Below are 26,580 nucleotides of genomic sequence, written 5' to 3' on the forward strand. Positions count from 1 at the left end.
AAAAATCACTTAGACTACCATATTAGTCATAGATTCCTTAGAACATTCCAAAATAAGGTAATTTAATTAACTAATGGCTAGTGTCCTAATTTGTATTAAAATAATGTTTGTTGAATTCTATAAGGTCACAGTTGGATTCTGAAGTATTCAATGGGATGAGCTTCCGTATCTCAAACACTCAAATAAATAATTTCTATTAGAAAATTAGATGGGCAAAACAAATCAGTAATGGGGAATGATGGATTTTGTTATTTAATGGCTGTTATGTTACAGAACAAATGGGTGACTTAACTAGCTTCTTAATTTGGAGATTTTAATTATATAAATTTTGGTTAAACAAACTGAAAGTCTGTAGTTCGCGAACATAGAAACAAAGCTTTTTTATAAAAGAAACTTGTAAACTAAGATAAAAACACTATAAAAACATTAGTATTTTAATGGTGAAAGGATGAGCATTATTTTGTTTAGCTTTCATTGGTAAAAGCATATTAAGAACCAAATCTTGTCACAAGTCATTTGCAGCATGAGAATAAATATTCTGATTAAATAAATTAAGGTAATAACCTTAATGAGCAGTGAACTAAAATACCAAAATGCAGTGATGAGTGGAGACATTTTGAGAGCCTGTGAAGTATATGCTTCTATTGCTTCCTGTTCCTAAAACATAAATAAGATCTTTAGTCTACATCTTAAGAATTATTCCTTATAAGTATTTTCCAACTTTGCTTTTTTTTTTAGTTCTACAATCCACAAATGGTAAAGCTTCTGCTTCTTTTGAAAAACAGTCCAATAGACCCATTATAAAGTTTTATACTTTGCCTTTAATTTTTCACATTTCCCCTGTTCAGTTGCTTAAGAATAGTCTGCTCTACAACCACATTTAGGTGATTAAAAACTCAGTTATGTACTAAGAGTCTAGCCCCTCCAGCAGTATTTTTCATTCTCTAGGATAAATATGCCTGGCTCACTTTAGGCAAGCAACGTTTCTCAAGAATTAAGTAATTAATTATACTGGATGGTGATGAGTTTGGTCAGATCAATGCAAGCAACGTTTCTCATGAGGCAAGCAACGTTTCTCATGAGGCAAGCAACGTTTCTCATGAATTAAGTAATTAATTAAACTGGATGGTGATGAGTTTGGTCAGATCAATGCCATTACAGTAGGAAATACGCTGAGACAACCTATTCTTTTCAGAAAAGTCACCAAGCAGGTGGCGTGGATATTTTGCTACTGTTCAAATGAGGATTAAAATGACAAAAACAGATTATTTTTAAAATCTAGGATTTTTTTTCCAAATAGGAGCATATTCTAAGTTCATTGTTATATACATTTAATATTTTATTCTTACTTAGGCACTGCATTTTATATAAACAATATGCTTTCTATTACTTTCTAATATGCATTTTTTCATTAATTATGCCCTCCCTCTCTCTCCATCCTTTTAACAGGCAACATCACTGAATCCATCCTTAAGGAACTAATTATAGTCTGGGATTCAGAAATGTATTTGAAGGTGTGCTACTGACCTGAAGTATCAGACAGACTTTTATATGAAGCCAAAAGAGTTTTCACAAAACTTTTTGGTCCAGATTGTTATTCATAGCAGAGGCTGAACAAGGGTGGTGAAAACCTGCATACTTCCTGGGGCTGCGGGAAGAACTGAGCCCACACACAGACACCTGCTGGCTCCTGGCTAGCCGCACCTGTACCTGCATCCATTTGTTTGTTAAGCAAAGAAATAGCTCTGTTCTGTGTCCTTGGAGATTTTGTTTCTCAAAGAGCCATTTGTAAGTTTCATAAGCCAGAGTCTGTAGGTTAATTATCTACACTTACCTCTTACTCATCTGAATAGCAAAGAGGAAAGGAATTAAAAGTAAAAATTGCTGTGGCACAATCCACAGCAATGATGTTAATGCGATTCTCAAGACAATCCTTTTAGAGCTTTTTAAAACTTCAAGTTATATACTTTGATTTAATAAGTGAAGAAAATAATGTTTGCAATATACCTGTACCATAAGGAAGAAAAAAGAAAAGAGGAGCTATTCAGTGACAGGAGAGAGCTACGACGCAGGGCAGTGTGGTCAGATTCTGTCAGGCAGCACTGGCTCAGTTCTGCATTTTCTCTGATACCCTCATCTATGCATCCATAGTTCTCTCTCCATGTCCGGCGATGTCTAATAGGATGCTCTGCAATAATGAAGATGTTCTATATCTGCAATGTCCATTATACGATGACCACTAGACACAAGTGGGTATTTAAATTTAAATCTATTAAAACAAAATTTAAAATTTAGTTTATTTCACATGTGGCTAGTGACTACCAGTTTGGATGGAAAATGACCCTATGTTTTAGTTATAGCGCTTATCATTTATTGAGTCCTGATCTTGAGCCAGAAAGTTTCCCTTTGTTTTCACAAATATTTATTGAGGGACTATTTTGTACCAGGCACATACTGTGTCCCGAGACAGAATGATTTATTAAACAGGTAAGGTCTAGGTCCCAGGCTAGTGTGAGAGAGAGAAAAAAAATAAGAAAATAATTATATAATTTACTTTTCTACAGTTATACATTTTATGTAGGGCAAGAGTATGAGTGTGTTGGGAAGGGCTAGAAGCATTTTTAGAAAAGATGGTCAAGCAAGATCTCTCTGAAACAGTAACCTTTGAACAGTGTAATGGGTTGAAATTCAGATGCTGGAGTCCTCTCCCTCTGGTACCTTAGAATGTGACCTTATTTGGAATTAGGGTTGTTGCAGATGTAATTAGTTAAGATGAGGTCATACTGGAGGATGGTGGGCCCTAATCCATCATGACTGGTGTCCTTATGAAAAAGAAAAATTTGGACACAGAACGAGGTACAGAGGAAAGACAAAAACACAGGGAGAACACCATCTACCAGATAAAGAGGGGCCTGGAAGAGATCTCCCCTCACAGCCCTCAGAAGGAACCAAACCTGCCAACACCTTGATCTCAGACTTCTTGCTTCCAGAATAATGAGACAATAAATTTCTGTCGTTTAAACAATCCCATCTGTGGTATTTTGTTACAGCGGTCCTAGCTAACTAATACAAGTAGACATAGATGGATAAGCTGTGTGAATTGTGCATGTCCTTTAATCCTCAAAGCTATCCTATGGGTTAGGCGTCGGGGTCCTCATTCATCAGATGAGGATATTCAGCTTAAAGAGATTAAGTAATTTGACTGAGGAAGTTTTGCTGTTCTGTGGCAGAGTCCAGACGGAAATCTGAGTTGGCCTGACTGCTGCACCCGAATGCCCTCTTGATATTACTCTCTTTGACTGGTTTGACTTATCTTTTCCTGACTCCACACATATCTGTTTCAATGCAAACTAAAAAATTAATTTTGTCTGTAAATAACATTACCCTATATAATAATGGCTATAATGTAGTGTTTTGCTTAAAATAAAATTTAAAAACTTAGCAGAAATGTCTTATTTGGCTTTTTTGTTTAAAACAAATTCTATATTTAATTGCCTTAATAATATATAAATCTTGGTCTTTGGAGTATGGATATAGCTATATCTATCCATCTATTACATACATATACATACAGTACATGTTTAGCCTATTGTATATTTTAGGTAAATTTAAGTAGCGTTATGTAAAATGCACAGTCTTCTTCTCTTAGTCTTTTCCCCCACTACTTTCCTTTGTCTTTCACATGTAAGAGTTGATACTCTTTTATTACTTGCTTCAGAAGATGACAAATTGTTCAAAGTCTTATTTCCATGAGGACAGATAATTTGCTTATTAATGAACAAGTGTGCACGTTCACAGACCTCACCTTTGTCAAAGAAGCTTTGACATTCTCTTCTGGAGAGTATGAAAAGTTCACTTCTGAGAATATAAGTTCAACACTTGCCCTCCTGAGAATGGACGGCAGAGAGGTCTTAGGAGAACACAGTCCATGATTTGGTTTGCTCAGTTGATGAAAAGAAACCATTTCAGTGGGCAGAAATGTTTATCCAAATGAGAAAGGCTTTTTAGAAATGTTCTAAATATGGCCTGACTTTAATCAAGCAATGCCATCTGTTCCATGAGTGGCAAGGTCACAACTTTTATAAAAGGAATAGCATCCAACGCCAGAAACGAACATACAGAAATACAACTGCTGCCTATACTAAATATGCCTACCTATAATCTAGGAGGTAGATATAGATATAGATTAGATATAGATATAGATATATCAATTAGTTTCGGTATGACCTTCACAGGAAGTACTTTGTCCTAGTCCTGTTATAGAACTTTGATGAGTCATTGATCTTTCCTGAGATTCATTTAGAGTTTCTCTATGTCATGTTTATGGTGAGGATAAAATGAGATCATGTTTGTGATGGTACTTTGTGAACTGTAAAGTACAATGCAAGCAAAAGGCATAATTTTTACTATCTATAAATAATGGCTCTTAGAAATATTAAAAATTATTTTAAAATATCAATACCTTTTGAGTACCAAGCACACTGTCAATCAATTTACCTGGCATTACCTCATTTTATCTCATAATGACATGATCAATTATGTCCTATTACTATTGTCACTTTGCAGAGGAGGAAACAAGAGCTTTAATAGTTTAGGTGAGTTGCCTAAAGTTATCCAGCTAGTTAATTCTAGAAAGTGGGTTTGAGCCCAGACTGATCACACCCCACAGCCTATTTTCTTAATCACAATCCCTCTCATCTCACCATATCCCCTTAAAAAAAGAGGTTTTTGCTGTTGTTTGTTTGGCTTTTTTTTACTATTGAGATAATTACTTTACTTTTGATTTTGGTCAAAAAGATTTTAACATACATTGATAATTTTTAAAATTCTAAAGCAAAACTAATAAAGTTTGAGTAATATATATAATACATACAGCTATCTATAACAGGAAAAAATCAATATTTATGTTCAAAGCACTAAAGACTATTTACCATGGAGTATTTTACAATCCTATTCTTCTATACATTTGAAAGACCTATCTTTCATATATAGTAAGTCACCATGGAAATAGCAAAAGTGCCACTATTAACTATTTAGCTGTCTTTTTCAGAATTCTCCATTAATCTTTGTGTGTAGATATTTACACCAATAAATAGTTGATACTACTTAACTTAATGTCATTACTCATCTCTATTATATTTCATAATATAAAAGAGAAATGGGGGTGTGGAGAGGGGCAGATGGAAAACATCATATCAATAGAAAGTGAAGTGATTTGAGAAGAGATTAAAGTTTAATCAGTTTTTTCCTTGACAATGATTAAGATATATGCTATGAGGCAACTGATTATTAAAAAATGAAAAACAAACCTTTAACATACCACACTACATAGAATTTAATAATGGCATTTCTGTAAAAACAATGAATAGTCCCACCAGTGTCAAAACATACGCAAATTGCAAAGCTACAGTGTGTGTGTGTGTGTGTGTGTGTGTGTGTGTGCGCGCGCGCACATGCACACGTGCCCACGGGCGCCTTAGTCTCAAAGCCTTCTGACAGAGCAAGGTTAAATGCAACACCAGATCCCACTACTGTTTTGAAAAATTGATTATAAATGCCATTTAAGAAACAATGAATCAGCCAATGTAAGTGTTTGAGGATAACTAACTCCTATCAGGGGCCTTAGTTGAGAGACAAATATAGAACCAAACAAGGAAACAACAGGGTTTGTCTGCCCCTTCCTCTCTCCCCCAACCTTTACAGCATTATTTTTCTTTGGCCTTCAAAGATACACATGAACATAGTTATTTTTTAAAGAAATATAAATAGAAAACACAGTTATGAATAGATGGAGTAAACCATAGTGTATTGAGGACACCACGTGGTATTTTATGTGAGAGACTGTACAAAAATTTTTTGTGAAAAAAATGGGGAAGATACAGGATGTCTCAAAGCCCCTGGTTTTCATAACTTTTAAGGCATTAGTGAATTTGTTTTATGGCATTTCACATTTGCTGTGCTGAGTTGTGGGAGTTGGGATGGTCACTGAAATTCTTACCAAAAGTATTACTTTATAAAGAGCCACATAGGAGGGTTTTTGTTCTGTTTTAGTTTCATTTTGCTTTTGGTTTTGGGGGAAGTGGGACCAGAAAAATTCCTGCTGAATTCAACCACCAGAAATCTCTCTTTATAGTAAAATATATTCTCTACAATTTTATGAACTTTTTTCAGTAATTTGATTTTTATAATTAACATTAATGATTTTTCAAAATATTCATTACAGATCTGTAGCACCATTTTAATGTTATTTTATAGTCTATTGGAAGAACCATTGGTATAACTGGTCCCCTCTTTGGGGTTCTTTCCCTTTTTCCTATTATAAACAATATTGAGGTGAACATATTTTCAACAGATATCTTGGCTCATTTATCTGAATACACCCTAAAGTTAAATTCCTATAGAGGAGAGAGAGTCTTGAGTTCTGGAAAGATAGTTTGTATTTTAGAATGATAGTTCTTGGTGGTGACAATTTGGGGGATGAATCCACTGGGCAAGAGAGGAGACCAAACACTGAGAAGCCTATAACCTAAACTCAGGCAGTGGCAACAGAAGCACAAGTGATAAGAGCAGAAAAGACATTTAGAAGGTGGAATTGACAGGATGCGGAGACTGATCCATATGGGGCAGAGGAGAGATTTCAGAAGAGAGAAGAGTCAAGGGTGGCCTGAAGGCTTCTAGCTTGAACACTGGGGAGAAAATAATGAGTTCCAAATTGAACATGCTGTGTTTGAGGTGGCTTCAAGGCATCCTGGTATAAACAGTCAATGGGCAGAGCACAGGTAGAGCTATAATAGGATCCTATGACAGAGACCTGCTCAGATCTATACATCTAAGACGACAGCAATAAAATCTAGTTTTATTTTACAATACTCACTCTGCTATCACGTGCCCATCTGCTTGCTCCCATTACCTTCTCCTTTCACCCCTCAAATTTTAAAAATATAATGAGTATGTGGTGGGATAGGGATTACACATCAAAGTTTCTTTTTATTGTTGTCCAAAGTTACTGAATTTGATGTAACAGATTTTTTTGGTTTTATTTTTAAACATTAACACCTCAGCTTTAAAGAATAGCTTTGATCTCACAATGGAGGATGCTGATTGAGGAAGGAAAACAATTGTAGACTTAAAATCAGAGTGCATCTGGAACCAAAAACATTGTTGGAAGGTAGAATTATATTTTGAAAAATACTTACACTTGCATCAAGACATTTTTACCATAACTTTAAAAGGTGTGTATGTTTTTATTACAAATTTACCGGTTGGAGAAAACTGAGGTTCTGAAAAGCTAAATAATTTTTCTGTGTTTCACAGCTGATAAATATCAAAGTTGGGACTTGAACCCTGCCCTTCAGACTCCAACAGCAGAGTTTTTCCCACTATCTTTCAACTGCATCATTTTTTTCTTTACTGCCTCTTTCTCCACTTTCTCTTTCTCCTCTTTCCCCTAATCATGAAATTTTAAATTGTTAATTCAAAGTTTATCTCATTCTTACGGCATGGAAACTTTCAAGTCATTTCATGAAAATTGATAAAAGTCTTGCCTTTGTACTGCATAGCTGAGCCGATGCACAAGACTCTCAGTCTGTTCCTATGAAAACTCAGCCTGCTGCCCCACTGGGACAAACTGTTAAGCCCTGGCTGACTCACAGCCCTGTGGATATTACTTGGAACCCTTTCCTAGTAACCTGTTCTTCTCTTGTACTCTTCAGTGACCTTCGACTCCATAAATCCTGCCTGATAAGTATGGGTGCAACTCAAGCTCATACTGCTTTTTGGAATCATTAAATAGTCACTTCTTGTACTAAAAGGAAAGATTTTAAAGTCTGCCTCTTTCTCAATACTGAAAAAGCTCTAAAAATTTATTATAAGGCCATTATCATTCTTTTTTTTTTTAGAAATTCACGTTCATTTATTTATTTATTTATGTATGACTGTGTTGCGTCTTCATTTCTGTGCGAGGGCTTTCTCTAGTTGTGGCAAGTGGGGACCACTCTTCATCGCGGTGCGCGGGCCTCTCACCATCGCGGCCTCTCTTGTTGCGGAGCACAGGCTCCAGACGCGCAGGCTCAGTAATTGTGGCTCACGGGCCCAGTTGCTCCGTGGCATGTGGGATCTTCCCAGACCAGGGCTCGAACCCGTGTCCCCTGCATTGGCAGGCAGACTCCCAACCACTGCGCCACCAGGGAAGCCCCATTATCATTCTTTAACTACATGGATGAGGCTTAAAGCCATCCTGTACCTCTCTCTTGCTTTCTCTTCTTCATTCCCAGAGATTTATAGACTATGATTCCCATGTAATGCCACCCAGAAGTCGTTTTTATTCAGGGTTTTTTTTAGACTGAGTCTGATTCAGAACCACTTATTTTATTGGTTCAGTTTTTTTAATCTTGAAGGTGAAAGTGACTTTCTTTGGCTTCCCCATTTATTTTAGAAAGCCACTGTAACTGTGACAGGAGAAATCTAACCAAGATGACACACAAAAATATTCTGATCAAACTCAATTCTTATTTTCGAACTCAATTCTTATTTTCAAACTCAATTCTTATTTTGGGTAGAATGCTTGGTGTCACTTTTTAAAATAACAGCTTTATTGAGCCGCGACTGAGATACAATGAGCTGCACATATTTAAAGTGTACAGGTTGACAAGTTTTGCCATATGCATATCCCCATGAAAACATAACCACAAGCAGGGTAATGAACACTTCCATCATTCCTAAAAGTTCCCTTAGGTTCCTTCTGAATCCCTCTTCCCTCCACACCTCTGTAGGCATACCATATTCAGACATCAAACCCTCTCCAAGTTCTCTATAAACTCAATTTTATTTTAATAAAAAATATAACAAGATTCCTTTACGATGTGACAAGATTATCCAAGGGGGAAAAAGGAACCTTGAAGAAGATTTGTTACAAATTAGAAAATAAGATGAACATGCCAATATATAATAAAACTAGGCAAAGTACATAGGCAAAGAATCCCCCTTCCTCCCCAGAAGGCTGAAAAACAAGTTGAAATCGAACTAATAATTAAAGAAATGACAATTAAAATAACAGAGGTATTCATTTATGTTGATCTTTTTGGCAAAGATCCCAAGATAAAAAAAATGCTAAAGGTTGGAGAGGGTTTTTGAAAGGAGACAGTAATATACCGATGGAAAAAAAGGACAGATTTCTGGAGGCTAATTTGGTTAGAACTATTGTAATACTAAATGGACATTATTTTTGATCTAGCAACTTGTCTACAAATTAATACAAAGAAATAAACAAGTGAACAATGTCGACAAGTTAGGAGCAACATCAATGCTTGTTAGCAAATTGGTTAAATCGAGGCGATGGAGCTGGGAACGTGGGGAGGTCAGGGCAGGTGGAGTTTGCTGAGCAGAGCGGCAGAGGGGCCCCCAGGCAGAGAATTTCGACGTCCCCAATGGCTCCCCTCCAGTCTTCAGCTGACCATCCATCAGCTGGGTTGGTGGGGTTTCTAGCAAAGGGCAGGAGGCAGGGATAACAAAGGGGTAAGAGGAAACTTTTAGGTGTAATAGCTAGGTTTGTTGTATTGATTTTAGTAATTTTCTCACAGATGTATATATACATCAAAATTTGTCGCACTGTATGCTTTAAATACATGCAATATATTGCATATTATACAATATACATGCAGTATATTGAATATGGTTTTATCTCAATGGCGTTTTTAAAATAATTTTGTAAAGAAAAATTAATGTGATTTATAATGGACTGCTGGGGTAGCATATTGCTAAAATGAACTCTTTTCATATACACCATGCAACTTAGCATCAATTTACATTTACATCTCTTCATGCTATCCCAATACATTGTAAGAAAGCAAGTGAGGATGCTACCAAAACATCTCTATAATTTGTATCCATATGTAGCAAATTCTTTATTTTTTTAACATCTTTATTGAAGTATAATTGCTTTACAATGGTGTGTTAGTTTCTGCTTTATAACAAGTGAATCAGCTATACATACACATATATCCCCATATCTCCTCCCTCTTGTGTCTCCCCTCCCACCCTCCCTATCCCACCCCTCTAGGTGGTCACAAAGCACCGAGCTGATCTCCCTGTGCTATGTGGCTGCTTCCCACTAGCTACCTATTTTACATTTGGTAAAATTTTGGTGGTTTTCTTTATTGGATGAAAGTTTTCCTAACATGCGACTATTTAATCATGACATATCACTCTAACAAACCATAATTCACTAATAACACACAAAGCCATAGACCAGAGTTTGCCCACCCTCTTCTCCCCATAATACTGATGATCTGATGACGCCTAGCATCTCTAGAAGATATATCAATGTTATTAGCTCCAAGAGGGAAAGAATTTCATGACAAGATAGGTATAATCATTCATGAAGCAAAGTCTAGGGAATTTAAAACAAGCTTTTGTTTCACTGAACATTAAGAGCTATTCTTCCAATAGGACATTTATAGGAAAATGGGAACGCCAAGTGACCATATTCTATGGGGCTGGCCTGAGCTATATCTACATCATGGCTGGATGTTGCATGTTTGTTCCCTGAATCAGCAAATTATCATCAGGACAAAATTATCTATATTGACTGCTCTCAAACAACTTATTTGAGGTATAATATTATCTTGCAGCCGACTGTGGGGATTTGGGATACTGCATTGGTCTAAGTAATGTATTATTGATCTACAATTAAACTGATCTGAAGGTCAAACTTCTAGGATTTCTCTCAGTCTCACATTCTGAATCAATTACTATCTTTTCGGAATGGCTATATTAGAGGTCCCTGACTCATCTTTAGCCAGAATAACAGGAATAAACCCAGTGTTACAGTATGTGGGCTGCAAATGCAACAAAATTAGTGCCTCTATATTTTGCCTTACAGATTGTTTCTGAATTATGGTCCTACAGTCAGGCTGCCTTGTTCACTTGAAGTTTCTATATTGAGAGAGAATTTAAATAACCCACTTGTTTACACTGAAACTTAGTCCAGAGGTTCTCATCAGCATTTATTTCAGGTTTTTCAGATGAATTACCCTGTCCATCAATATGTATGCTTATAGCATTTGTATTTCTTATGTACGTGTGTGTGTGTGTGTGTGTGTGTGTGTGTGTGTGTGTGTTTTAATCAGACAATGGTGAATTCTCAGCTTCTTGAGGACTATAGTAAAAAACCTAAAGGACAGTCCAGATCATAAATAGCATTTTCTACTCTCTGAATTAGGTTTACATCCTATTATCACATAATACCATTTTGTGTTTTAAAATAAACCAAGGGGAACATTTCACATAAAGGTATTACTTCTTTCTATGCAGGTCATAATACTGGGAAACAAATGCACATTTAAAGCTTAGTGGAGCCCAGCTATTTTTCCCCTACAAAAGATTATGCTATTAAATGAGTGATGTGAATTAAAGTAGTATAAGTTGTGAAATTAAAAACTTCTAGAGGAGGGCTTCCCTGGTGGCGCAGTGGTTGGGAATCTGCCTGCCAGAGCAGGGGACATGGGTTCGAGCCCTGGTCTGGGAGGATCCCACATGCTGTAGTGCAACTGGGCCCGTGAGCCACAACTACTGAGCCTGCGCATCTGGAGCCCGTGCTCCGCAACAAGAGAGGCCGCAATAGTGAGAGGCCCGCACACCATGATGAAGAGTGGCCCCCGCTCGCCACATCTAGAGAAAGCCCTCGCACAGAAACGAAAGACCCAACACAGCCAAAAATAAATAAATAAATTTATTAAAAAAAAAAAAAACTTCTAGAGGAGAATGCATGAAAAGAACTTCATTGAAATATCTGAGAAATGGTGGCTAAACTCTAGGAAAACTAGAACTACTTTTGTATAACTGTAAGGCCAACTTCTTTGTTTCCTTAGGCAATTTGCTGTGGTCTAGATATTTTCCTGTCCACCAAAGAAGAGGGTTTATCATGAAGGGCAAAGTTTCAGGCCTCTTTCCAAGGCACTGGAAATACTGGGTTGACATATTCAGATGATATGGGAATTTGGCAAAAGTAAGATATTTTAACTGTAGTCATTAAAAATGTCTACTCACTGATTTTCTTCTATGCACTGACGCTTCCCCTTAGCTTGGGTGGCACTGGAGTGACTGTGGACCTTTTTGAGATCTGGCTAATTAAAAGTTGAACTAGAGATGCATTTAGTTCAGGTTTGGTGAGATTATTTGGTGGCTCTTAGTTTCTTCCCTGTATCCTTAGGTTACTGCTAGCTGTCCCACAATTGCATTGTCCTATCATTCTCTACATAGAAAACATTATAGAATCATGGTCATATGAAGAGACAGAGAATACCCAGCCAAAAACTATAAAGCACCCCCCAAATCATAATTTTATAGGTTTTTTGACGCCTGTGGAATTTGTCAGCTTTATTAAATTTGTAATTTGTCATGATTTCCTTTTTTAGTCTAAAGTATTCAGTTGTTACTCAATGTTGTCTTTGTGTTAAGGTGGGCTCCCGGAGTTGTATAAAGGCTCAGGTGCCTTACAATCTGGACCCACCCCTTGTCAACCACAAAAGTCACCCTGAGATATGAAGAGGTAACTTCCTTTACACTATGACTAAACAGTATAATGAATATGAATCTATTTGTTAAACACCAAATTGTGATATTCAGCATTTTTAGGGACTGATTCTGGTGGTCATCCAGGAATATAATAGGCTTACTCCTATTGCCAAGCTAAAAATAAATTAATTAATTAAGATGAAAAGATTGCCCCTTTTTCTTGATTGCACTGAAATAAAAATATTATATTCCTCATAATACATTCTGAATTTAATTTGCCTTACAAGTGCTGTATGTAAATGCATAGTTCTCCCGAAGTATATTTTAAAAATCGTTACACATAAAACCAAAGTTTATGTTCTCAATGTATAGCAATGTATTTTGACAATCCTCTGGTTAAATATTCACAAGCATATATAAGTTAGGATTAACACTGTGATGGGCTTTGTACGTTTCTTACCAAAAGAGATAAAACTTGTAAACGATATATTGCACACGTCTGTTGTACTTGGTCAGCCCCACAGCCCTTCCTACAGATTGCACACAGCTCAGCATCTCCACAGCCTTCAGGCCGAGATGGAAGTTTTCATCAGGTTCAGCAAATTATATAAATCATGCATGACAAAAGACTGTTACAATAGAGCTGGTGTTACAGATCATTTTTGTGTAATAATTTATAGGTTAATATTGGTAAACTAAGGTTAATATTATAAAAACACTGATCAAACCTTTATCTACACCTAATAAGAATAGGATTATTATATTTAAAACTATGAATTTAGATATGCTGAATACACGTATGAGTCATGTTGTTATTTCCTGTCCTTTCCTTGTACGTTATTTGTAAATATACATTTATAAATCTTATTTTTGAAGTTGGGGAATCTAAATTTTTTTTTAAAAATAAGGAAAACAGTGATTTCAAATACACCTATACCTGTATAAATATACCTGTAAAATATGCAGGTATTGTGACCCACTTTAAAGAACTAAAATTTGTCTTAAGATGTATCTTCCACCGTATCAATTATTTGTGCCGGCGATAACTGCAAATAAGACTGCAGAAGGTCAGAGGTGAGGGTTTACAGAGAAAAAGTTTTGTTTTTTTTTAGAATTATTTACTTATTTATTTATTTTTGGCTGTGTTGGGTCTTCGTTTCTGTGCCAGGGCTTTCTCTAGTTGCGGCAAGCAGGGGCCACTCCTCATCGCGGTGCACGGGCCTCTCACTATCGCGGCCTCTCTTGTTGCAGAGCACAGGCCCCAGACGCGCAGGCTCAGTAATTGTGGCTCACGGGCCCAGTTGCTCCGCGGCATGTGGGATCTTCCCAGACCAGGGCTCGAACCCGTGTCCCCTGCATTAGCAGGCAGATTCTCAACCACTGCACCACCAGGGAAGCCCGAAAAAGTATTTTTAATCCTTTTAATCATGAACATATTTTAAGAAAGCATTCAGAAGAAAAAGGCTGAAGCATAAGTTATACAAATGTGCTCACATTAAGAAACCCAATATTCTATAAAGATTTGAATTAAAATCAATTTAGGAAATAATTTGCCTTAAAAGGTTACTGAATGGAACTACTAAACACGTAACTTGTTAATACAATTTTATTTTTATATATCTTTTCAGGAAGAGATATATGTAAAATGAGGTACAACCAAATCAGTGATTTTTAACCTGGAATCAGTACCTTGTAACGGTAACATGTATATGATCCCACTGGCACCTGTACCCCTAAAATTAAAGGCAAATTCTCCGTGTGATTATGAGTATACATATAGTTTCCAAGAGAGTGTTGCTAGATCTCAGTGGATACTTAGAGGATTCCAGAACCCCTAAAAGAGTAAAACACATAAACCTAATCTATTTTATTTTCCAACTGGAATAGAGCATTTTCATGGGGAAGAACAAAGAAAAGAAATGAATTTCTAAATGTGATAGTGATGTCCCAGTTCTACCCAGGCATCACAAGATAGGGAGAAAAATAAATTCCAAGATTTTGATAATGTCAAGGAACAAAGTGCTCAGGAGACATATTCACTGAACAATTCCCAAAGTGCTCATGTGTGAGCAATGTGAAAATTCTAAAAATGCTGTTCAGTGACATCTCAATAATTCTTCAAAATATCAGATTAAAAACCATAGTCTTTTTCCAAGTCAGTCTCAAACACGACTACATGTTACCCCTATGTTGTCAGAACCATGACATGACAATTTTAAATACTCTTTGAGCCTAGGTTACTTCAGTAACCAAAACAGTATGAATATGAGCTTTCAAATTCATTAAAGGACAAAGAGGATGATTAAGTATTCATTTATTTTAAGGTTATAAAAAAACTGCCTTCAATATTAATGACTGGAATAGTAAGTGACAGCAACATTAGGCCTGACACTGACAGCAAGCCTGACTGTGAAGTCTGCTATATAAGAGATGAGGCAACAGCGTGGAATTTCTCAAAAAGTCTGCCACAAGGGACTTCCCTGGTGGTCCAGTGGTTAAGACTCTGCATTCCCAATGCAGGGGGCCCAGGTTCGATCCCTGGTCAGGGAACTAAATCCCTCATGCATGCCACACTAAGAGTCTGCATGCTGCAACTGAAGATCCTGCATGCCGTGACTAAGACCCAGCGCAGCCAAATAAAAAAAAGTCTGCCACGATAGGAATTATTGAAGCAACTTGGACATCTAACCCCAAACAGATGCATTTAACGGAGGAGATGTTGGCTGTGCTCGGTTGTATTTTCAAGGCAAAGAGAGATCGTTAGAATTATTTCGTGTCTCTCAAGTGACATGCGATACCCAACAGGAGGTGGTAGGAAACCAGACTTCTTCAGCACAAAGAATACTTTTCTCAAAATGAGTCGTGAGCAACAAGGAAAGAGCTCGTCCTTGTAAGTTGGCTTTCCCTCCTGAAAAGACCATTTTAGGCATCAGGAATGTTCTGAGAGGGATTTCTAAGCTGAACGGGAATTTGGATTCTTGTATGTAGGGAAATCCCTGTCTCTAACTTAAATTCTGTGGTTCTATGATTTATTAAGAATAATTGTTTGCCACTGTAGAGCTTGCCACGGCCTGATAATAGGGCAGCTACCTAAAGATGGCCTTTAGATAGCAATCGGTAAATGCTACATGGGAGGCCAAAGACTAGAGATGTCAGTACAGAATAAGTTGTACACAAAATACAGAATTTTACTGCCAGATGCATTCATGAATTTTAAACCACAGCTCAATTACCTTCTTCTCTAAGAAGATATGAGGAAAAGATTAAAGCTCTTCAAGGCAAAAGCATTATATAAATCCAAAGCATTCTCATGCTCTGGAAATGCATTTGCATGTAGAAGTGTGGGCAAAGGGAGGACTCAGCAGTGATAAAGAAAAAGACGTCAGCAGGGGCAGAGTGGTGAATGGCCTTCGAGATAAGGATAAGTAATTCAAAATTGGCTAGCAAAGCAATTGGGAGCCAGTAGAAGGAATTGAAATGATGAGTAATGGGAAGTTAGAAGATTAGAAAAGCGAGACAGATTACCTTGGGAGGCAGGATTTTGAAATGATTCAAGAGTGTAACGGCCAAAGAGGAGATTGCAGAATTGAGACAGGAAACCAAAAGACAAGTATGGATAGACCTATGCCTGAATCAGGAGTAATACCTTCATGAAGATGGAGGAGGGCAGTTTGGAAATAACAAAAATGAGGCCTTTACTAAAGTTTGGGCATTTTATAGGGTTGATACCAGAAATGGCACATGGGTGCCGCTTGCTTGGCATCTGTCAGGAAATGTTTGCTGCATAATTGAAGAAAAACATAGTTCTATTCTTATATAAAATAATCATTGAAAACCACCACTTTGAGAAACAAAGTTGACCATTAGATTAGAAAATGCTGATAGTTTATGCTACAGAGTTTCTTTTAAAGAACTGCTTAGACTTTTGCCTACAAGTTGAGGAAGAGCATCAATTCTTTTTTTTTTTAATTGGAGCATAATTGCTTTACAATGTTGTGTTAGTTTCTGCTGTACAACAAAGTGAATCAGGTCTAAACAAACTACTTTGAATTCGTTCTTTTTTTTTTTAACATCATTATTGGAGTATAATTGCTTTACAATGGTGTGTTAGTTTCTGCTTTATAACAAAGTGAATCAGTTATACATACACATATGTCTCCATATCTCTTCCCTCTTGCGTCTCCCTCCCTCCCACCCTCCCTATCCCACCCCTCTAGGTGGTCACAAAGCACCGAGCTGATCTCCCTGTGCTATGTGGCTGCTTCCCACTAGCTATCTGTTTTACGTTTGGTAGTATATATATGTCCATGCCACTCTCTCACTTTGTCCCAGCTTACCCTTCCCCCTCCCCATGTCCTCAAGTCCATTCTCTGCGTCTGCATCTTTATTCCCATCTTGCCCCTAGGTTCTTCATGATTTTTTTTTTTTTTTAGATTCCATATATATGTGTTAGCATACAGTATTTGTTTTTCTCTTTCTGACTTACTTAACTCTGTATGACAGACTCTAGGTCCAGCCACCTCACTACAAATAACTCAATTTCGTTTATTTTTATGGCCGACTAATATTCCATTGTATATATGTGCCACATCTTATTTATCCATTCATCTGTTGATGGACACTTAGTTTGCTTCCATGTCCTGGCTATTGTAAACAGAGCTGCAATGAACATTGTAGTACATGACTCTTTTTGAATTATCGTTTTCTCAGGGTATATGCCCAGTAGTGGAATTGCTGGGTCGTACGGTAGTTCTATTTTTAGTTTGAATTCGTTCTTGATGTACAGGAGGTTTTACAAGAAAAATACAGTCAACCTAACACTGCAAACAACATGTAATTTCTAAGAGGGAAGAAATCCAGTACTTTCCCTCCCTCACTTTTTCAAATTAGATTCAGCAACATGATATTTACTCACATGTTTTCAGAACTAAGATGCACGGATTAGAAGAATGGTTCAATTTAAGACACTTTTTCCTTTTGGTAAATCTAACACTTAAGGTTGTTGATAAAGCAATCACTCTTTCAGTCACCGAAAAGCCTCAGAGGCTGTTCTAATTCTCCTATTCTTTTCTCTCTTAATTTTTTTTTTTTTGATGTGGACCATTTTTTAAAGTTTTTATTGAATTTGTTACAATATTGCTTCTGTTTTTTTTTGTTTTGGTTTGGTTTTTTTGGCTGTGAGGCATGTGGGATCTTAGCTCCCTGACCAGGGATCAAACCTGCACCCCCTGCTTTGGAAGGCAAATTCTTAACCACTGGACCGCTAGGGAAGTCCCCACTCCTATTCTTTTGCTTGATACAAATTATGTCTGGAGGGAATTAATTCTAAGAGTTAATGGAATAAGGTGGCTGAAGATGCAGAAATCAGTTCCTTGAGTTATCTTTGTGTGTCTTCAAGGGCTGAATCTGTACTGTGCTGTATAGCCAGCAATTACAACCCTCCTGAATTGACTGAGGAGTGATCTTTAAAAAAAAAAAAAAAAATTCATGAAAATCTTAAAAGACTTCACAGCCTTTAGCCAATATCCATTCTTTTTTTTTTTTTTTAATTACACTATACTAGGTGTGCTTTATTTATTTATTTATGGCTGTGTTGGATCTTCGTTTCTGTGTGAGGGCTTTCTCTAGTTGTGGCAAGCGGGGGCCACTATTCATCATGGTGCGCGGGCCTCTCACTATCGCGGCCTCTCTTGTTGCGGAGCACAGGCTCCAGACGCGCAGGCTCAGTAATTGTGGCTCACGGGCCCATTTGCTCTGCGGCATGTGGGATCTTCCCAGACCAGGGCTCGAACCCGTGTCCCCTGCATTGGCAGGCAGACTCTCAACCACTGCGCCACCAGGGAAGCCCTAGCCAATATCCATTCTTAAGGGCCATTTAGGTGATACTTCTAAGTGCCTTGAAAGCAAATAGCATTGAAAACAACTTTAAAGACCTAAGAAGTTTTCCAGCTAGTAGTTTCTATGCTATGTTTGATGGTAAGGTTGTCTTATTGTAACGCCTTGCTAAAAAAATCAGCACTTAATAAACAATATCATTCTGTTGCCAATTCAATATACTGATTTTGCATATCCATTTACCAGCTTCTCCACCATTTGCTATTTTGTGGTGCTTCAAAACAATGCAATAGGTAAAAAAGTCCAAAAAATAAACATAGATAGTCCAAACAACAATGCAGCCCAAATAAATATGCCGTAGGTTTTATTAAATGCTATTTTTATACATTGGTTAGTAAATTTTTATTTTATAAAAAATTGTGGTTAAAATGAGAACAAAGCTTTTCAAATCAATGTACTGTTTCATTTGTTATCAACTTCTAATCCAGATAAGAAAAATCTTTGATGTCACATTTAGGGGACGCTCAATAAATATGCTTTCTTTTTTTCTTCAGTACAAAGGAAAAAATAATTTTATCTGGACCTTCCTCCTGACATTCCATCTGGCTGTCAGGATGCTAGCATCACATAGATAGGAACTGTCACAAGGGGTACTTGGGTCATCAGATATATGGAGCTAAGCTTTCCATGGAAAACACTTATGATTGTTGAGTTCAATAATAACTAATCCATGTCTTGACATTAAAAGATTAGTTGGACTCATAAAAATGATTATTTCTTTTCCTTCCACATGATAACTCACAGCCTAGTCCTTTATTTTTGGAAAATCACTGGGTGGGGGGAGAGAAAGAAGGAAACAAAGGAATGAAAGAAGCAAGGAGTCTATCCACAAGGCATTTCCCAATGCCTGCTGGTTCTAAAATAACTCACAATTCCTAGTGGATGCTGTCATGATAACCCCTTCAGGAATGGATGACTCACTTCCCTAGGTGTAGGAAGGGCTCTCAGTTGTCAGCCCTCTTTGTGAATTGTGTCAGCTAACGAGGGCCACCTTGTCCAAGGATCTAATATCAAGTAAACAAGAGGGTATAAAGGCCCAGCTCAGGAGTTGTTTAGAACAACTCTGAAGGCCCATCCCAGCTTCCATACTCTCTGCTGGGTCTGCTGAGGCCTTTTTTGAGACTGCACTGCAGAACAACTTTTCCTTCTCCCTCTTCTCCAGATCTGCTTTCTTCCCTCCCCTTCCATAGGTGGTGGTCTCAAAATTCTCTTTCTCAGAATCTGCTTCTCTGCTTCACAGAGTCTGTGAACCAATCGTTTTAGAACATCGCGGGTATAGAGTTAGTCACTGCCTCAGACCACTCATTCTTTATAAGAGTTGGCTATTAACTTTGAAAACCACTGAAAAAAATGAACCCTAGAAGGCTTTCCAATTCTCCGTATTTTCCATTCTGCCCATCTCCACTGACAGGCCACATAAGTACTGACACATCCCAGCCTGGATTCTTTGTTTGCACAAAATGTTTGTGTTGTAAGCTCAGGGTATAAGCTTACAACAGTGATAAGTACACTCAGTACACTAAGAGAACTCCCTCCTGCAAAACATATGAAACTCTTACAGCTAATACTGGTTATCTATTTAAAATAGATATCAAAGTTAACGTAATTAGGATGTGTACATTTCATTGTGGCTTTTTAACTTCCTTATGATTGTGTATTTGTCTGATAGTAGAGCTTTCAGGACTTTACTCTCTACCCATTTTTTTTCCCCAGAAGAGCAATTATAAAACCTTGACTCCTAAACCATTCTTTAAATCTCAACACTTCCATTAATTGGAGATCAGGAAACACTCATTTAAATACACCAATTCAACCACCTGGGGGGGTGGGATGGGGAGGGTGGGAGGGAGGGAGATGCGGGAGGGAGGAGAAATGGGAACATATGGTGTGTGTGTGACTGATTCACTTTGTTATGAAGCAGAGGCTAACACACCATTGTAAGGCAATTATACTTCAATAAAGATGTTTAAAAATAAATAAATAAATAAATAAATAAATACACCAATTCAGATCTGATTGTATGCTCATTTCTTTTTTACAAATTCCATCATGGAAACTGTCAGAGCTATAAATGCAGTTAATGTGGAACTGACACACAAGAGATCCTGAATTCTCTTATTTGGTAAGCCAGTGATTATTTCCGTGCTGAGGAAGCAATCTTAAATAGTGTTGCAAGGTACATAAACACCACTTATCTGGCTGTGCTTATTCAAAACAAATTCATGGATATTTAATCATAGTTATTAGAACTGAACTGTCACATTCCAGAAACATTTCAATGCAAAAAAAGACACTTCATAGAAATACCGGTTTTTATAAGTGAAAGATATTATCCCCCCTTTCAAAATTGAAGCTAATAAAATACATCTATTGGCTAGATTCACGTAGCTGCATATTGAGCTGACTATTCTTTAATTAAATGTTAAGCAAAAAAAAGGTTTTAAAAAGGCAGTAATTATATGTGAGAATGTAATAGGAGTATACATTTTACTCCTGAGAGATCATCTGAAACCAGGGTGAATGTGATATTTGTATGTGGAAGTGGAATGGGGTGGAAATGTAAGACTAGAAGCAGAACATACTACTCTGGAGGGTTGGAGATGCAGTTAGAAGTCACAGAAAGAGTAAAGAATGAGGGCATTCATACCTAAAAGACTTCCTATTAGCAATTAGGCCACAGAAGATTCACTCTAACTCTGTACTTTCCCGAATCTTGTCCAAGAAAGTACTTCAAAACCATGGAAGCAAAGAAAACAGTTACTTCAAATGTACACTCAACTATAACTCTAAATGAATGAGTCACAAGAGCAATTTATGGGGAAAAAATAGAGAGGAGAGGGAGGGAGAGAGAGGCGAAAGGAGAAGGAGGAAGGGTAGGGTGAGAAGAGAGAGGACAGGAGGAGAAAAGAGAATGACTCTTCACACAGCATTCCTCAGTGTCTGCTGCTTGTAGAACATACGGCTGGATATTAAAAAGCTGAGGGCTGCTCATCTATTCCCTCCTGCTGGACATTCACCCTTGATAAAGGCATCAGCTTACAGGTAGACTTTGTGGTCTGGAATGCCTTGTTAGTGTAACTGCCTCCTATCCTGTCTGTGTTCGTGGATTTGTAACAAGGAAGGTCAGGATGGGCTCCTCCCAGAGCTATTGGTACAATAAATGGGCAGGGTTCGCTTCTTAGGAAAATTGTTCTATATTTTTTAACAGTTTTGTCAACATATAATTCAAATACCACACAATTCATCCATTTAAAGTATACAATTCAATGGCTTTAGTATATTCACAGGGTTGTACACCCAACCATAATTTTAAAATATTTTCATTACCCCACAAAAGAAACCTCTCACCCCTTAGCCATCAACCTCCAATCCCTCATGCCCCTCCCCCACCCCAGCCTTAAGTAATAATATATTTTCTGTCTCTATAGATTTGTCTATTATGAAGCTTTCATATGAATGGAATCATGTAATATACTGTTCTGGCTTCTTTCACTTAGCATGTTTTCAAGATTCATCCATGTAATAGCGTGAATTAGTACTGAATAACTTTTTATTGTCAAATAATATTCCATTGTATGGATATACCACACTTATTTATCCATTCATCAGTTAGTGAACATTTGGAGAGTTTCTACTTTTAGGTTACTATGAATGATGCTGCTATGGACATTCATTTACTAGTTTTTGTGAGAACATATGTTTTCAATTCTTTGGGGTATATACATAGGAGCAGAATTGCTGGATCGCATGGTAATTCTATGCTTAACTATTTGAGGAATGGCTATGTTCCATACCATTTTCATCCATTCTCATATATCTAAAAAATAAGGATCTGAAAAAGTCAATGCTAAATTCTTCTATTATGGTAGAGTTTGCTGCTCTATATCTTAGTCCAAAGCTCCTAGTTAAAATGGGCTTTATTATTCCATGAATTAACATTGTCAAGTGTTTAATATCCTAGACATTCACTAGACATGGAATTATAACAGCATAAGTCTTTCTTCTTTTTGATACAACATACCATGTATTATCGATGAAGATTAACTTTAAAAATTCCTTAAAGATAGAAGCACATAGTAATAAATTTCTTATTACAATCCCTTGCATGTTGTATTGTTGTTCTGGAATTTCAACATAAAACATGTTGGAAAAATAACACCACTACTAATACAAATAGGCAATACCTTACATTTATGTAGCATTTTCCAGTTTATCAGCAACTTCAACCTAAAATTACTCACTTAACCCACATAGCATTTAAGTTAAAAGTCTTTTTCTTCCAGAGGTGAGAAAACTAAAATCAAACAGGCTAAGCTGCTTTCAAATATTAAATAGTTAGTTACAGAGCTGGGTAGGACTTGACCCCAAGACTCCAAAGTTCAAGTCTAGAGCACTTTCAGTTATAACTATTCCAGTAAAAGGTAACTCTCAGCTATGTCCCTTTGTCCAATCACTACTCTTGCCTTTCCTTTCTACAATCCTACCTCCCTTACACCACACACAATAGTTGAACCACACACTCAATTCACACACATGCATACACAACACACATACACACACATATCACACATACCATAGGCACACATATACACACCTCACACATACACACTCACCTCACAGACACAAAGAACACACTCGCATATACACAGCTCACATACACCCCACACACATAAACACCTCACAAACTCACAGGACGCACTCATACATACACACTACATTACATACACACTACACCTATATACAAACAACACACACATGTTCACACACAAGGGAAGAAAAGTTTGTGAATTTGATGCATCGGATTACAAGGCATTGGGTCAAGTTCTCTAGGGAAAGGACTCAGTGTGATAAGGGGACATGCTGCGCTCTCTCTAATCTTCCTTCCTCCAGGACTGGCTGGTAACTAGAGTCAAGGTGTGCCATCTCTCTTGCTAGAAAGCACTTCTCAAGTCCATGTGTCATGTGGGTGACAAGAAAGCAACCAGAGCCAAAGATTTGCATCTGGGCTTTGAGGACAGTTAGGCATCTCTGCCTGAAACCTAAACTGTATGGAGGATGCAACAGCAGAGGATTCTGGTATTTCTAAGCCCTTAGCCACAATACCATCATCAGTTGTGAGAACTTCAGGAGTTTCTAAACCTCAGTGTCTTTACTATGATAATAATAGAACCTATCTCCTACAGCTGTTGTAAGTTCTAGGAGCAAAAACTCCACATTAAATACTAAGCACATGGTAAGAATTCAATAAATGGTATCTACTGCTACTATTACAATTATTCTCATCCCTGAAAAATATATACTTAGAATTGTAGTCACAACATAACTTTTTGAAATTTTGAAAGGACAAATTAGAAAAGAAAAAATTAAAAACAGACTATCTGAAAGTAATATCTCTATAAGAATTATGATAACCATTTGCAACATTACGAATAACTTCTATGAATAATCATGATTCTTTGCTATTATAATTGCTAAAATGAAGAGTGTCTCAGGAAGTGTAATTTGGACTTCCCTGGTGGCGCAGTGGCTAAGAATCTGCCTGCCAATGCAGGGGACACGGGTTCGATCCCTGGTCCAGGAAGATCCCACATGCCACAGAGCAACTAAGTACCATGTGCCACAACTACTGAACCTGCACTCTAGAGCCCGTGAGCCACAACTACTGAGCCTACGTGCCACAACTACTGAAGCCCGCGTGCCTAGAGCCCGTGCTCTGCAACAAGAGAAGCCGCCACAACAAGACTGTACATCCCAATGAAGAGTAGCCCCCGCTCACTGCAACTAGAGAAAGTCCGCGCGCAGCAACGAAGACCCAATGCAGCCAAAAATAAATAAGTAAATACATTTATAAAAAGAAAAAAAAAAGAAAGAGTAATTTATTTTTCACAATTGCAAGTAAAATTGAAACTCTGGGGAGTCAAACAATTCCATACAAGACTAATGATTTTTTTTTCCCATTTTGCCAATGAGTGGACCTTTTATCACCAACGAACTAAGGACGCAACTGTGTCTTAATCTCCAAATCTTTAAAATGAATCGAGACCACTGAACAAATGAAAGTTTTAGGTTAAATTTCTAGTGAAAAATACATTTCATCACTTACTTCCTAAAAAATAACAGCAACTCCATATGTTTCCATATAAGCTTACAATATTTATGCCAACTATATATACCATATATACATATATATATATAAATATATATACCATCTAATTATTTGTAAAGAGGAGGATTGAGATTTTGTGTGTTAATCCATTGGTATTTAGATTCATCCAGACTGTTACTCAAAAAACCATCTTCTTTCTTCAAACTGGCACACACACGTCATTAGCTCATTAACAGCAGATGTATAAAATAAATACAAAGATATATAAATCCTCTTCATGCCAAAGAGTGCTAATACACTTTGTATGTTACAATAAGGCTTTTTCTGAATTACACTTTCATTGTATAATCACTATTTAATATCTTGCAATCTGAATTTAATCAGTGTTTTATGTTACCCCTCTTTGCAAATTAATATAGCCCTTATGATCACAGATATCGAAATATTTGAATTAATAGCTAAAAATACATAATGGCTTTAAACCCCCTAAGTATCCTTATAAATAGGTTTAGGGGAAATTTTATTATTTGCACGAGAGTGAGAGGCTTCTAACTGCCCATGTCTTGATGCATATGGAACCCAAGGATGCCCAGTGTGGTTCAGACCATGCCCTGTACACTGGAGCCGAAGGCTGGCCCTTTGATGGGTGAGAAAGGGGACGTTAAGTTTCACCCTAGTTTGTTGAATTAGAATCAACATATAAAAAGAATAATTACAAATACCACTTATTAAAAATAAAAAAACTACTAACTGTTTGTTTACTCTATGCCTGGTAGAGCGATAATCAGTTTTTAAATATATTATCTCATTTAATCCTTAAAAATTTATAAGAGAGAGATATCATTACTGTACCTTACAGGTTAAAAAAAGAAAGGAAGAAAGACCTGAAGCTCATGAAAAAATACTTATTAAAGCAAGTGATAGTCCTGGGTACTGGGATCCTCAGGTCTGCTGAATTCAAACCCCAAACTTTGAGACTTGACTCTATACCCACTACCTATGAGCTGGACAGCTAGATTTTCAAATGGGCCACCTGGTGTCTGATGTTGTCTGAACGACTCCAGTGGTCCATAATTATAAACAACAGTGCCAAAGATTCTCCTTTACTGCATGGTTTGAAAGATGTCTTTATAATGTTTTTTAGAAAATTTTGATGCAACTTAAATATTTTAAGGCCAAGCTTTCACTGTATAATCTAAAGCTACAAAGTCCAAGGGAGACCTCTATGCTAGGAAGGGATATGTTTTAGTCAGTAAATAAAAGCAATTTTTGCAAGTTTCAACCACATGTCTGATGGGAGAAATTGCTTAGAGTGAATCGCTTAGGGAGGTGGACAAACCTACTGGTTCCTCATTGGCAAACATAAGGTAAATAGGGTAAATCTTTCCTTCCAAGAACTAGAAGAGAACTTTGAACAGAAGGAAAATAAAGTCCTAAAAATGATTCCATCACACAAGAAGTAGAAGAAACCAGGAAGAAAAGTCTTTTAAACCTAGGTAGTTAGGGACAGATTGTTGGTACAGAGGAACGACTAATTGCATTTTGGTTTCTTCTACAAACTAGCTGAGTGGGGAAAACTATGATGAAAACTAAAACCACAACTAAGAAGTGCTTTTCTTTTCAAAGTGTAGCCTCTGGGCCTTTCCAGTAATAATGCTATGAGAGAAGAGATGAAGCCTTAACAGTTAAGGATGGTCTATTCAAAAATATTGTTTTTATTTAGTACTTTGTTGCAGCTGTGCCCTTTCTCTGACATGGTGTTCAGCTACACTAACATCTACCCCAAACTGCCTGAAGAGTTTTAACCATATTTGAATAAGTTATTTATTATAACATACTCTTTCTCACCCATCAAAAGGCCAGCCTTCGGCTCCAGTGTACAGGGCATGGTCTGAATCACACTGGGCATCCTTAGGTTCCATATGCATCAAGATATGGGCAGTTAGAAGACTCCCACTCTCTTGCAAGTATCTTGTAACAAACTCGATTTTTTTAAAGAAATGTTGAATTATGTCAATAAAATATCAATAAAAATGTTTTTTAAAGATACATCAAATTAATAACTT

General features: G+C 37.0%; 1 protein-coding gene and 1 non-coding gene across 4 annotated transcripts in view; one reads left to right on the forward strand and one right to left on the reverse strand.

Moving 5' to 3' along the window:
- The window catches only part of LOC103002367 (cAMP-specific 3',5'-cyclic phosphodiesterase 4D), a 723,774-nt gene that overhangs the window by 601,543 nt on the left and 95,651 nt on the right, over positions 1 to 26,580 (reverse strand). The window lies entirely within an intron of this gene.
- On the forward strand, positions 14,991 to 15,063 carry TRNAG-CCC (transfer RNA glycine (anticodon CCC)). The gene has a single exon. It is a non-coding gene; the product is annotated as a tRNA-Gly (tRNA).

Source organism: Balaenoptera acutorostrata, chromosome 2 (genome assembly GCF_949987535.1).
Source record: "Balaenoptera acutorostrata chromosome 2, mBalAcu1.1, whole genome shotgun sequence".
In the NCBI taxonomy this organism is placed as follows: domain Eukaryota; kingdom Metazoa; phylum Chordata; class Mammalia; order Artiodactyla; family Balaenopteridae; genus Balaenoptera; species Balaenoptera acutorostrata.